Here is a 12,849-nt window from a genome sequence, read left to right as displayed (position 1 = left end):
CCTCAACCTCCTGGAGGGCCTTTTGGGCTTCGGCCTTGGCAGACTTGGCATCTTCAATGGCCGCCGCGAGCTCAGACTCTCGCATCTTCGAGTCAAGATCCAAACTCTCATGTTTTTTCATGAGAGCCTGGAGCTCTTGCCGCACCTCGCCAACCTGCGTCTCATGCTTCTCCCGCTCGGTGGGCTCCGTGGCCGCCCTCTTTTCGGCCTCGGACAGCGCTTGCTTAAGGGTCGCCACCTTCGTTGTGGCCCCTACAATAGCTGCGTTAATCCTGTCGCTTTTTGCAATTGCACCTTTCACATATTTCAATAAGGTATTTCTTACCTTCCTTCTCCTCAAGCTGCTGCTTGGCTAGGCCGAGCTCTTGCTCGGACCTCTTGAGGTTCTGCTTCAGCGTATCCACCTCCGGAGTCAGTGCGGCGGAGGCCAGCAGCGAAGCCTGCATACGCATATTGACTTGATTATGTTAGACTCCTATGATTATTAGATCCTCTATTCGGCTTTTCTTTCCGAACGCCAAACAGAGCATCAGGGGCTACTGTCTATGCGGTAATATTTTTACATATTCTTTACTTACCTCAAAGCCTGTTAGAAGGCTGACACAAGCTTCAGTCAGTCCGCTCTTGGCGGACTGAACCTTCTGGATCACCACACTCATAATAGTGCAGTGCCCCTCATCGTTGGAGGCGCCGTTAAGCGTCTCCGGCAAATTGTCTGGTGCCTCCGGTTGGACGAAGGTCACCGGCTCGGTAGGCTTGCTTCTCTTGGAAGGAGGCTGCCTATCGGAGTCCGGAACCGTTAAAGGTTCCGGCGCAGTGTCTGGCTCAAGGCCGGACTTGGAGCCCTTGGGGGTTCTATCCCCTTTACGCCTGGAGTCCGGGAGGTTGCCTTGCGGTGCCTCCATGACCACCTCCTCCTGGCTTCGAACATGTTGGGACGCCACCTCGGCGCCGTCCATAGGGTGGGGGGAGGAAGCCGTCGGAAGCGAATTCACATCCGACGAATCCAGGGAGCCGCTCGATGACTCGTCGAGCCCGGCCTTGGGCGGACTACACAATCATGATTCGACGTAAGGAAAAGCTGTGCAATGGGGGAATACTATGAATCACTCGGGTATCCAGATACTTACGATCTTGCCAGGGGCTTGGCCCTGTGCGGCCACTCCTCTTCACCGTCGTCGGCTTTGGTGGAGTAGTCCGGAGGAGGGGTCTTCCCCCTCTTGGACCCTTCGGCCTCCCCGGTTGGGGCGGCCTTCCTTTTCTTCCCTCCCCCCGCTGGAGGGGGAGAGGTCTCTTCTTCCTCCTCCTTGTCTTCATGGGAGGAGTGCGCCTTGGAGTCGTCGGATGGTGAATCCGACACCTCCTGGCGTCGGGCGCTCTTTCGAGTCCCCGTGGCCTTCTTCTTGGCCTTCTTCTCCAGCACCATGTAAGGTGCCGGAGCCAGCAGCTTCGCCAAGCGAGCGTCCGCTGGGCCTTCGGGCAAAGGAGTCGGACAGTTGATCTGTCCGGACGTCTCCTGCCAATCCTGTCAAAGGTAAGGGAACTTAGATCCCGCATGGAGTCACACTATGAAAAACTAATACCCTGTAAAAGGTGAAAACAGCTTATCACACGAGCATGATGCTGCGTGCTGAATCCGCGATCCTCGGTAGCGGATGCGGGGGCCTCGGCGCCTTTGAAAAGCACCTTCCATGCATCTTCGTATGTCGTGTCAAAGAGCCTGCTCAGAGTTCGGTGCCGCGCTGGGTCGAATTCCCACAGGTTGAAAGCCCGTTGTTGACACGGGAGGATCCGGCGGATGAGCATAACCTGGACTACGTTGACAAGTTTGAGATTCCTGTCCACCAGGGTTTGGACGCATGTTTGGAGTCCAGTCAGCTCTCCTTTTTTACCCCACGACAGGCCCGTCTCTTTCAAGGAGGCGAGCCGCGTAGGGGGTCTGGATCGGAACTCGGGGGCTACGACCCATTCAGGGTCGCGCGGCTCGGTGATGTAAAACCACCCCGACTGCCACCCCTTTAGGGACTCCACGAAGGAGCCCTCGAACCATAGGACGTTGGGCATCTTGCCCACCATGGCGCCTCCGCACTCTGCTTGGGTGCCGCGCACCACCTTCGGCTTGACATTGAAAGTCTTGAGCCATAGGCCGAAATGGGGGCGGATGCGGAAGAAAGCCTGGCACACTATGATAAACGCCGAGATGTTGAGGACAAAATTCGGGGCCAGATCATGGAAATCCAGGCCGTAGTAGAATATGAGCCGCTGGACAAATGGGTGGAGAGGGAAGCCCAGTCCGTGGAGGAAATGGGGGAGGAACACCACCCTCTCATGGGGCCTAGGGGTGGGGATGAGCTGCCCCTCTTCGGGAAGCCGGTGTGCAATGTCGTTAGACAAGTATCCGGCCTTCCTCGGTCTTTTGATGTGTCCCTCCGTGATGGAGGAGACCATCCACTTGCCTCCCGCTTCGGACATGGCTGGAGAAGGTTGAGGTGGGGTGTACGGACTTGGGCGCTGGAGCTCGAGTGCACGGAAATGGATAGGCAAAGGAGGAAGAAGGTGTGGATGAAAAGGTGGATCCTTATCCCCTTATATGGGCAGACGTGACTATGCGCCCCCACCAGCCTGGTAAAACTCGCTTATCTCCCAAGCGCCGTAGTCAATGGCGCGGTTGGGTTACCCACACCCGTATTGATGAGAATCCCGGGATAAGGGGACACGATCTCTTCTTTAACAAGACGTGCCAAGGAAACCGCCTCGCTAAACATGCTGAGGTGGGACAGTAAAACGATTCGAATAAAGACTTGGCCGTGGTGTGATGTCACGCTATGGAATACGTCAGCAGATTAGATTTGTGTAAATATTATTCTCTCTATGGCAATATGTGGAAACTTATTTTGTAGAGCCGGACACTACCTTTGTGTTCAAAATCTTCTATGAAGTACTTGGAGGAGGAACCCGCCTTGCAATGCCGAAGACAATCTGCGTGTCGGACTCGTCGTCATTGAAGCCTGGTTCAGGGGCTACTGAGGGAGTCCTGGATTAGGGGGTGTCCGGATGGCCGGACTATACCTTCGACCGGACTCCTGGACTATGAAGATACAAGATTGAAGACTTCGTCCCATGTCCGGAAGGGACTTTCCTTGGCATGGAAGGCAAGCTTGGCGATACGGATATGTAGATCTCCTACCATTGTAACCGACTCTGTGTAATCCTAGACCTCTCCGGTGTCTATATAAACTGGGGAGTTTTAGTCCATAGGACGAACAACAATCATACCATAGGCTAGCTTCTAGGGTTTAGCCTCTCCGATCTCGTGGTAGATCTACTCTTGTACTACCCATATCATCAATATTAATCAAGCAGGACGTAGGGTTTTACCTCCATCAAGAGGGCCCGAACCTGGGTAAAACATCGTGTCCCCTGCCTCCTGTTACCATCCGACCTAGACGCACAGTTCGGGACCCCCTACCCGAGATCCGCCGGTTTTGACACCGACATCATCAATACGGAACTGGGTAACCCACTCGTGCCCGTTGGTATGACTCCTCGATTTTAGGCGAGTCCAAAACGGCCGCGAGGAGGACGCTTGACATTCACCCTTTTATAAAGAGGCCAAGACCTGTCCCTTCTTCCGCGCTCAATCGAATCCTTCCCCCACCTCGAGTTCCAACACCCCAGGCTCAGGTCAGGCGCTTCGGACCTTCAACCATGTCCGGATCCAACCTCCAAGGTCGGTGGATGCCTTCCTCTGTCACAGAGGAGGACATCAAGAAGCTGAGAGAGGCCAGATATCTGACCGCCGAAATTTCGCACAGGCTGCCCGCCCGAGGGCAGGTCATCCCCACTCCCGAACCCAACGAGAGTGTTGTGTTCATCTCTCACTTCCTCCGAGGACTAGGCCTCGCTCTGGATCCCTTTGTTAGGGGACTCATGTTCTATTATGGGCTGGATTTCCATGATCTGGCCCCGGATTCCCTCCTTCACATCTCGTCGTTCATCGTCGTATGTGAGGCCTTCCTCCGCATTACCCCTCACTTCGGCCTGTGGCTCAAGACCTTCAATGTGAAGCCGAAGATGATCGAGGGGCGGCACGTAGAGTGCGGAGGTGCCGTAATAAGCAAAAGCGCATGCTCCATGGCCAGAGGGTTCCTTCCCAGAGGTATCCAGTTTGTGGCAGCGGGAGTGGTTTTATATCACAGCTCCCCGAAGTGCCAAGTGGGCAGCCATCCCTGCCTTTCGCTCGGGCCCCCCACCACAACTGACGTCATGGATCAGCGAGGGGCTAAACTGGGGTCCAGTAAAGGATGTGCCGATATTGCAGAGTCGCATCCGAGATCTCATTGAGAGAGACGTCAACCTGGTCACGGTGATGCAGGTCATGCTAGTTCGCCAGGTCCCGCCTTGCAAACGTAGACCTCTCCGTTTGTGGGAGTTCAACCCGGAGGGACCAATCATTCAGCACTTCCTCGGCATGACGCTCGAGGAGATGTACAAGTTGTTCTTCGGATCACAAATAAAGTGTCCGGACACCACCGAGGATGCGGGTCTGAGCTGTAATCGCCCGGATACCCAAGTAAGTAATCCCATGGCCGAACACACTGTTTCTCTTATTTATCACAACATCATTCTGAAAAGTCGCTCTTTGACCAGGACTGGATAACAAAGGCGAAGATGATCAGGTGTCCGGCCCCCCTTCCCGAGGGCTTGGCCAATCCAGTACTAGACAGAATGCTGGAGCCGGCGCCTTATCAGGTGCCCTCGAAGGAAGATAAAGGGGGATAAAGAGGCCGAAGCGAGCCTCACTCACTACTCATCCCAACCGGGGGAACGAGCGCCTCCGCGAAGGAGGACAACAGGGAGAAGAATCTGACATTCCCTCTCCCGGGGAAGGAAGAGGACCACCTCTGAAGATCCGGAAAACAGAGGTTTCCAAACGAGGGAAGAAATCTTCGCCAGAGGGTCCTGCCCCGGGGGGTACCCTTGCCGCACAGTGTCCGCAAGGGAATCAGCCCTCTACCGAGCTGTAAGTAATCAAAAAGTACTTAGTAGTGAAAATATCCTACCTTACTTCTGAAGACAATAACCGAAGCTTATATCTTGTAGTTCGGATCGTAGCCCTTCTCGACAGAGTTCGTCTTCGGGGGATCTTCTTCTGGAGATGATGGAGAGCGAAACACCTCCCCCTGCCACCCCGCCTCATGAGGCGGGCGACCCTGAAGTGTCGTCGCAGAGGGTTTCTCCTGATCCGCCAAGGCCAGGGGTAATCCCTTGGCCACCCGGAGTCCTCAGTATTCGGCTCCTAAAGAGAGCAACAGAAAGAGTCCGGAACCGTATAGTGTGCGGTCGGACGCACTGAAGGATCTTCTGGAGCAAGCGGCCATCTCAGAAGCGCATCGTACGCTAATGAGTACGGTAGTTGAAAGGATTTCATCCGCTGAAAGCGGATTGCATGAAGCTTTTATGAGTCTGCTGAAAGGCTTTGAGGTACGTGACATAGTGTATGTTTTTGACAGTACCGCACACGTTAGGTGTGCCCTATGCAGATAGTAGCCCCTGAGACTCTGGTTGTCGTCGAAAACGGCGGCAAACAGAGGATCATAGTCCCAGGTAATAACCAGACCGCCTTTATGTGCAGGTGGCTGAAGCACCGGTGGCTAGCCGGACTGATGGGTTTGCCGAGCTAAAGCGGCAACTTGATGCGGCAGATGCCGACATCGTGCTTGTCAACAAGCGGCTTGACGAGGCACAGGGTAAGTGATTTCTCCGGTGATCAACGCATAAGTAAGAGGAGCATGATGCCAGTATCTTTAATATGTTGTGACTGCAGATGGAGCTGCCACCATGGAGACCCTTCGGGCAGAGCTTGCCCGAGCCAAGGAACAAGCAAGGAATAGCGATGCGGCCGCTCTAAAGGCGGTCGAAGAGCTGAGGGCCGAACAGTCCGCGATCGCCAGAGCAAGGAAAGGATAGCCAAGATGGCCATTGAGTTGAAAGATGCCGCTGACCGTTACCAGCTTCTTGAAAAGAAAGCCGAGCGGGCGACGGACCTGGAAAAGGCCATGGTAGCAGCCAAGGAAGCCCGCTCTAAAATCAGAGCGACGAAGGAGGAGCTGCATCAAGCTGCTATCGTGGCTGGGAAGCCCTTTTTGTTGCGGACTAAGTTCGGAGATCCGAAGTATGCTCCTCTTGATCAACTATGGAGTTCTGCGACGCTACGTGGATTTGGCAGCAAGTGCTGCTGATGCGGCCGAGTACTTCAAGGATCAAAAAGATCGTGAAGTGGAAAAGCTGTTCTGGTCACAGTTCCATGCTCCAGTGCGTCCGCTGCTGTTGAATGAGCGAATGGCCGAGTGGGCCGAGCTCCATAGGTTGTCCGACTTGCCATGAGGTCTTGTGGATCATCTGTGGCCGGAGGGCCAAGGCCGAATAGTTACTTTAGTTTAGTGCAACAATTCCTTGGTGTGTGCCGCACATCGACGCTATGAAGAGGTCGGCGTGCATAGAGGGTGCGCGGATGGCCTTTGCCCGTGTCAAGACATACTGGGCAGAGATGGAGGCCACCACTGTTGCAACACAGGGTTCGGCCGTGGGCGAGTGGCTGCCGAGCACTACTTTGAAGAAGTTCTTGAAGGCGCTCGTTCGATAGAGGCTCAGTGCTCGAAGAATATTATGTTCTAGTGACATGTACTCCCATTGTAAGAAACAATGTTTTATTGAGTTATCAAGGCTTGTGTTTATACTTTTGCCTGAAAGTATTATGATGCCTCTTGTGCGGCCGTTTATGTATATATGTATATAACCTGAAAGTTTGCAGTCGTCGGCTTCCGCCCCCACGCATATAATGCGGGGGTGTTCGCAAAAACGTATTCACACTTGATCCAACGTCTTGGTCCATTAAGGAGGTGGTAGCGCAGCGAACGAGGCAATCGGACTATATTGCTTTAACACTTTCACTTAGCCATAGGAGTTTGACGGTGGGGCTACTATATAGCCCCTGGTACTTCTGCGCTCGTCCGAATACGGGGCGTACGTACATGACCGGGAAACGGCCCTTCGTTAATGCGGAGGAATCCCGAAGATTCCGCTGATCATCGAGTGGTTGACCAGTCTCGCGCTATATCATGACAGTCAGTTTTCGGCTTTCTCTACTGAGGTGCTCATCCGGATGAACCAGGGCACAATCGCAGTAGTTCTCCCAGTGCTACCTTAGCCGATATAGCGGAACGTAAGGTACCAAAACATGGGAGCCGGGCAAACCCAACATTTGACCAAAGACATGATTCGGAGCTGATGCATATAAGGCCAAACTCGCGACGCCGAACACTCCCTAAGGTATTCGGTCTTTATAACATATGCCGGGCTGAACAATGCCCTTAATAATAAACCCCGGGTTGTCCAGGTACGTGCAATATCCTGACGTGGCCACATGCCAATACGTCGGCATCCTTCTCGGTTGTATTGAGTATCCGGAGGATGTGAACAACAAGAGACAGTAAAAAAGGTTTACGCAGGGTCTTAATCTAAAAAGAAACCTTTGAGCGGGTCCCTGCTGCACGTCTGCGCCTGTGTCTCCGTTGTGCCGTGTCCTGGACGGGTGTAGCACGATTGTCATCTGTAAAAGAGAAGAACTTAGGTGAAAGTTGCCGTGCCAGAAAATTGGTTATTATCAATAAACCATTAAAATTCAAGATAAGTCAAGTTGAGCCGGACTAGCCCTGATTACACGCGGGAAGCCCCTGGTACCGTCTAGGAGGGTTTGATCATCAAACCAATCTCATGTATATGTAGTGGTGCACCGGACTCGTCTAACCGTGTCCGTGGTCTTGACGACCTGTCATTTTTCTTCTTGGTGAGGCCGTCTAGTGCTCGGCTGTTAAAGCCGCCGCACATTCTTCCGCGCGTAGAGAACTCAGTATTTCCGCTAACTGTGATGGTGCCACGTGGACCGGGCATCTTAAGCTTGAGAGAAGCGTAATGCGGGATTGCATTAAAACGAGCGAAAGCCGCTCTTCCGAGTAGTGCCTGATAGCCACTTCGGAATGGAGCGATGTAGAAAGTTTAACCTTTCGCTTCGGAAGTTGTCGGAAGAACCGAATACAACCTCTAGTAATAGAGAGCCCGTGCAGCGGGCCTCTAGGCCTGGTATTACTCCCTTGAAGGTAGTATGGTGGCTTATTTTTGTCGGGTCTATCCCCATTTTGCGGACTGTGTCCTGATATATCAGTTTAGACCACTGCCGCCGTCCATGAGGACTCGTGTGAGATGGTATCCGTTTATTATTGGGTCTAACACCAAGGCAGCCAATCCTTCGTGCCGGATGCTTGTCGCGTGATCCCCGCGATCAAAAGTGATCGGGCAGGCCAACCAGGGGTTGAACCTAGGGGTGACGGGCTCTATGGCGCGTGTGTCTCGGAGTGCATGTTTGCTTCTCCTCTTCGTCACATGGATCATGTTGACTGTTTTAACCTCTGGTGGGAATTTTTTCTGTCCTCCAGTGCTTTGCTGGCGAGGCTCGTCCTCGTCTTCGCTTGGTGTCTCCCCCCTTGTGTTCGGCGTTTAGCTTACCGGCCTGCTTGAAGACCCAGCATTCTCTGTGGGTGTGATTTGCAGGTTTATCGGGGGTGCCATGAATCTGACATAGTTTGTCAAGAATCTTGTTTAGGCCAGACGGTCCGTCTCTGCTGCCTTTGAAAGGCTTTTTCCGCTGACCTGGTCGAGAGCCCCTGAATCCGGCGTTTACCGCCGTATTATCTGGGCTATCTTCTTTATTTCGACGCTTTTTTTATTGCGTCGTGGTTTTCCATTGCCATCCCTGACTTCGGATGTGCTTGGGTCGCTGGTGCTACTGCGGGCTAACCAGCTGTCTTCGCCCGCGCAAAAGCGGGTCATGAGACTTGTTAGAGGCTGCCATTGTTCTCGGTTTTTCTTGGCCGAGGTGTCTGGCGAGCCATTCGTCTCGGACGCTGTGTTTGAAAGCTGCTAAGGCTTCGGCGTCCGGACAGTCGACGATTTGGTTCTTCTTGGTGAGAAACCTGTTCCAAAGCTTTCGGGCGGACTCTCCGGACTGTTGAATTATATGACTTAAATCGTCTGCATCCGGAGGTCGGACGTAGGTCCCTTGAAAATTAGCCCGAAAAGCATCCTCAAGCTCCTCCCAACTTCCAATTGAGTTTTCGGGGAGGCTTTTCAGCCAGTGTCGAGCTGGTCCTTTAAGCTTGAGGGGCAAGTATTTAATGGCATGGAGATCATCTCGCGAGCCATATGGATATGGAGGATAAAGTCCTCAATCCAGACCCCAGGGTCTGTGGTCCCGTCGTACGCTTCTATGTTCACTGGTTTGAATCCTTCTGGGAATTCGTGGTCCAGCACCTCATCGGTGAAACATAGGGGGTGTGCGGCACCCCTGTACTTGGATGTACCGTGGCGTTCGGACGGTTGTGGTATTTGGTTTTGATTTTGTGCCGGAGCACGCTTCCTAGACCCATAGATGGATCTGGTCGTACCGGATTTTTGGCGCAAGTCCTCACGTACATCGTGTGTTGACTTATGTGCGTATTTGTTATCCGCTCTATCATGGTCACAAAGTGGTGGATCCGACTGGTTGGCCGTTTCATTATTTGGCTGTGTGGGCTCTAAGGCCTCGTCGTCGAATTCAGGTAACAGCTTGCACTTTGGATAGCTCTTTGTGTGGTAACTTCCACTGTACTTTGCTTCGTTGTCGAGCACTTTGTTCCACCTGTTGTTGAGTGTGTTTTGTGCGGCCTTAAGCCTTTGCTTCTGCTTCTTCAGACTCCTCGCCGTGGCAATAAGCCTTCTACGGAGGTTCTCTTGCTCCAAGTGCGTTTCCGTGATGATGTGTGCATCTTCGTCTGGACTGTTTTCCTCCCCAGATGGGGTTTGATGAGGGTTATCCTCGGCGTTGCCGTGCTCGAACATCGGATCCGTACTATGTTCGCCGCTTGCAGCTTCATCGTGCTCTGCCATCGGGGCAATGTGGTTGTCGTTTCATCTGGAGTCGACTGGAGTGTTATTTTCTCTTGCGCTGTTATCGATGTTTTTGCCATGGCGAGACTTAGAGCGGTGCCACTGACGTCGGCGCTTGGGTTGCTTCTTGGAGGGGCCATCCTCCGCTGTCTCTTCGTCATTGCCTTCTTTGGTTGTATCCACCATGTATATGTCATGTGATGAAGTGGTTGTCCGGTGCCCTGTGAGCGCTGGATCCTGTTCGTCTCCTGCATCTTCGTCCATGCTGTCGATGTCTTCGGAGTCGAAGTTGAGCATGTCGATTAAGTCGTCGACAGTGGCTACTAAGTGGGTGGTGGGCGGGCAGCGAATTTCTTAGTCGTCTGTATCCCATTCTAGCCGGACATAGTTCGGCCAAGGTTCTCCTGACAAGGAGAGAGAATTTAATGAATTTAGCACATCGCCGAAAGGCGAGTGCTGAAAGATATCCGCGGAGGTGAACTCCATGATCGGCGCCCAGTCGGATTCGATGGGCACGGATGTAGGCGGCTCGGAGTCCGTGGCCGGAGATGAATCTAGTGGTTCGGCGACACGGCTCTCGTAAGGGGTGAAGTCAGTATCCGACTCCATCGCCACTGAGAGTGCGGCCTCCATGGCGGGGTCTATCCCTCCGTCCTTGGATGGCGCAATTTGCCCCGGATTGATGGCCGGGGTAGTTGCAGATGCGATCTCTCGAACACTGTCCGACGGCAGAGTTACGTCGTGCTCATCGTGACTGTGCGGCACACCTGACATGGGCTCGAATCCGTCGAAGATCAAGTCTCCGCTGATGTCAGCAGTGCAGTTTAAGTTTCCGAATCTAACCTAATGGCCAGGGGCGTAGCTCTCGATCTGCTCCAGATGGCCAAGCGAATTGGCCCGCAGTGCGAAGCCGCCGAATACAAAGATCTGTCCGGGGAGGAAAACCTCACCCTGGACCGCATCGCTATCGATGATCGAAGGAGCCATCAAGCCTTATGGTGACGACACAGTGGAACTCTCAATGAAAGCACCAATGTCGGTGTCAAAACCGGCGGATCTCGGGTAGGGGGTCCCGAACTGTGCGTCTAAGGCGGATGGTAACAGGAGGCAGGGGACACGATTGTACCTCTCTCTTTGGGCCCTCTTGATGGAGGTAATACCCTATGTCCTGCTTGATTGTTCTTGATGATATGAGTATTACAAGAGTTGATCTACCACGAGATCGTAGAGGCTAAACCCTAGAAGCTAGCCTATGGTATGATTGTATGTTGTCCTACGACTAAACCCTCCGGTTTATATAGACACCGGAGGGGGCTAGGGTTACATAGAGTCGGTTAGAAGGGAGGAGATATACATATCCGTATTGCCTAGATTGCCTTCCACGCCAAGTAGAGTCCCATCCAGACACGAGACGAAGTCTTCAATCTTGTATCTTCATAGTCCAACAGTCCGGCCAAAGGATATAGTCCGGCTATCTGGAGACCCCCTAATCCAGGACTCCCTCAAGTGCATCGGGGGATAAGCCCCGTCGCGGTGGAAGAGAAGGTCGTGTGAGAGGCCCTAGCAATGAGGAGGACGGCACCGATGAAGCGAGAGGACGCGATGCAAGGCTCTTGGTCCGTCGCCGTGGATGAGAAACGTCCATCTCTAGAAATGGACGACGCGGTCTTGGTAGGCGCTCCGGCATGGTGGAGGATGGTGGCGGTGGATGGGGTGGAGGATGGCGGTGATGGATGGGGTGGAGGACGGCGGCGATGGATGGGGTGGCGGACGGAGGAGGCTGGTGTGGGGATGGTGTTCTAGCATGGACGGTGTATGAATGGGAAAATGGAGAGAGAGGTACGGGGAACCAGGTTTTTGGGATGTGCCTATCTGAAATATGGGAAAGTTACGAACTTAACCCCCGTTTAAAATTTGGACGTCTCGTCGGTTGGGGATAGGACAGTAATCTCGTATCTCGCAAATATTTGCCCAGTGCGATTTCGGGCGAGGAGAGGGTGTTTTGGTGCCCATGGTTGGCGCCCACAGTGTATGAACGGGGCTGATAGGTAGGGTGGTTGTGTCATGTCTGAGTGAAGTTACAAACCTGACCCTATTGAAAATATTTGCCTACATCGATTTCGGCCGAGTCGAGTTTGTTTTGCCGCCCACCGTGTATGAATGGGGAAATGAAGGGAGAAACAGAGGTCTTTCGGACGATCTTGATTCAAATGTGGTTTGCCACCCATGTTTGGCGCCCACCATGTCGGAATGGGCTCAGAGGCGGTCGTGTCACGTCTAATTGAAGTTACTAACCTACCCCTATTGATTGCAGTGGAAATCAGGCTGATGGATTGTCTGTGTATGGGGTAGACAGTAATTTCCATCTCCCAAACCCTTGACTTCGGGCAGCCGACGTGGGAGTGGACATTTTGCCTCTTCTTTCGAATTTTGGGACAATAAGCATCCACGTTTACCCTGGCAACTAAATTCCAATCCATTTTGTATTCCTATACGAATCTTTATAAATCATTCTATGTGTTTTTATATATCTTCAAAAGCACGACAAAGATGTATTCCACTATCATATATGAATCTGATTTACAAATGTCGATACTCGAATTGAGAAGCTAGAATCTAGTTTAAGGTGAATTCGAATATTTAGAACACTTTATGTCCAACTCAAATGTCACACACAGCATAATGTGTACTCCCATTTAGATATGTACACAAGTGATGTATCAAGATTCAAATACTGAGTCGATCTACCAATAATGTACAAAACAAACAGACATATAAACACTTATAGAGTATATGGATCAATAATATCAACTAACATACATAAGCCAGGCCGCTGTACTTTTTTTGCTAGAATATCTCTCTCTT

Source organism: Triticum urartu, chromosome 4 (assembly GCF_003073215.2).
Source record: "Triticum urartu cultivar G1812 chromosome 4, Tu2.1, whole genome shotgun sequence".
In the NCBI taxonomy this organism is placed as follows: Eukaryota; Viridiplantae; Streptophyta; class Magnoliopsida; order Poales; family Poaceae; genus Triticum; species Triticum urartu.
The sequence above is the reverse complement of the archived record's forward strand: the minus strand, read 5'-3'. Positions refer to the sequence as shown.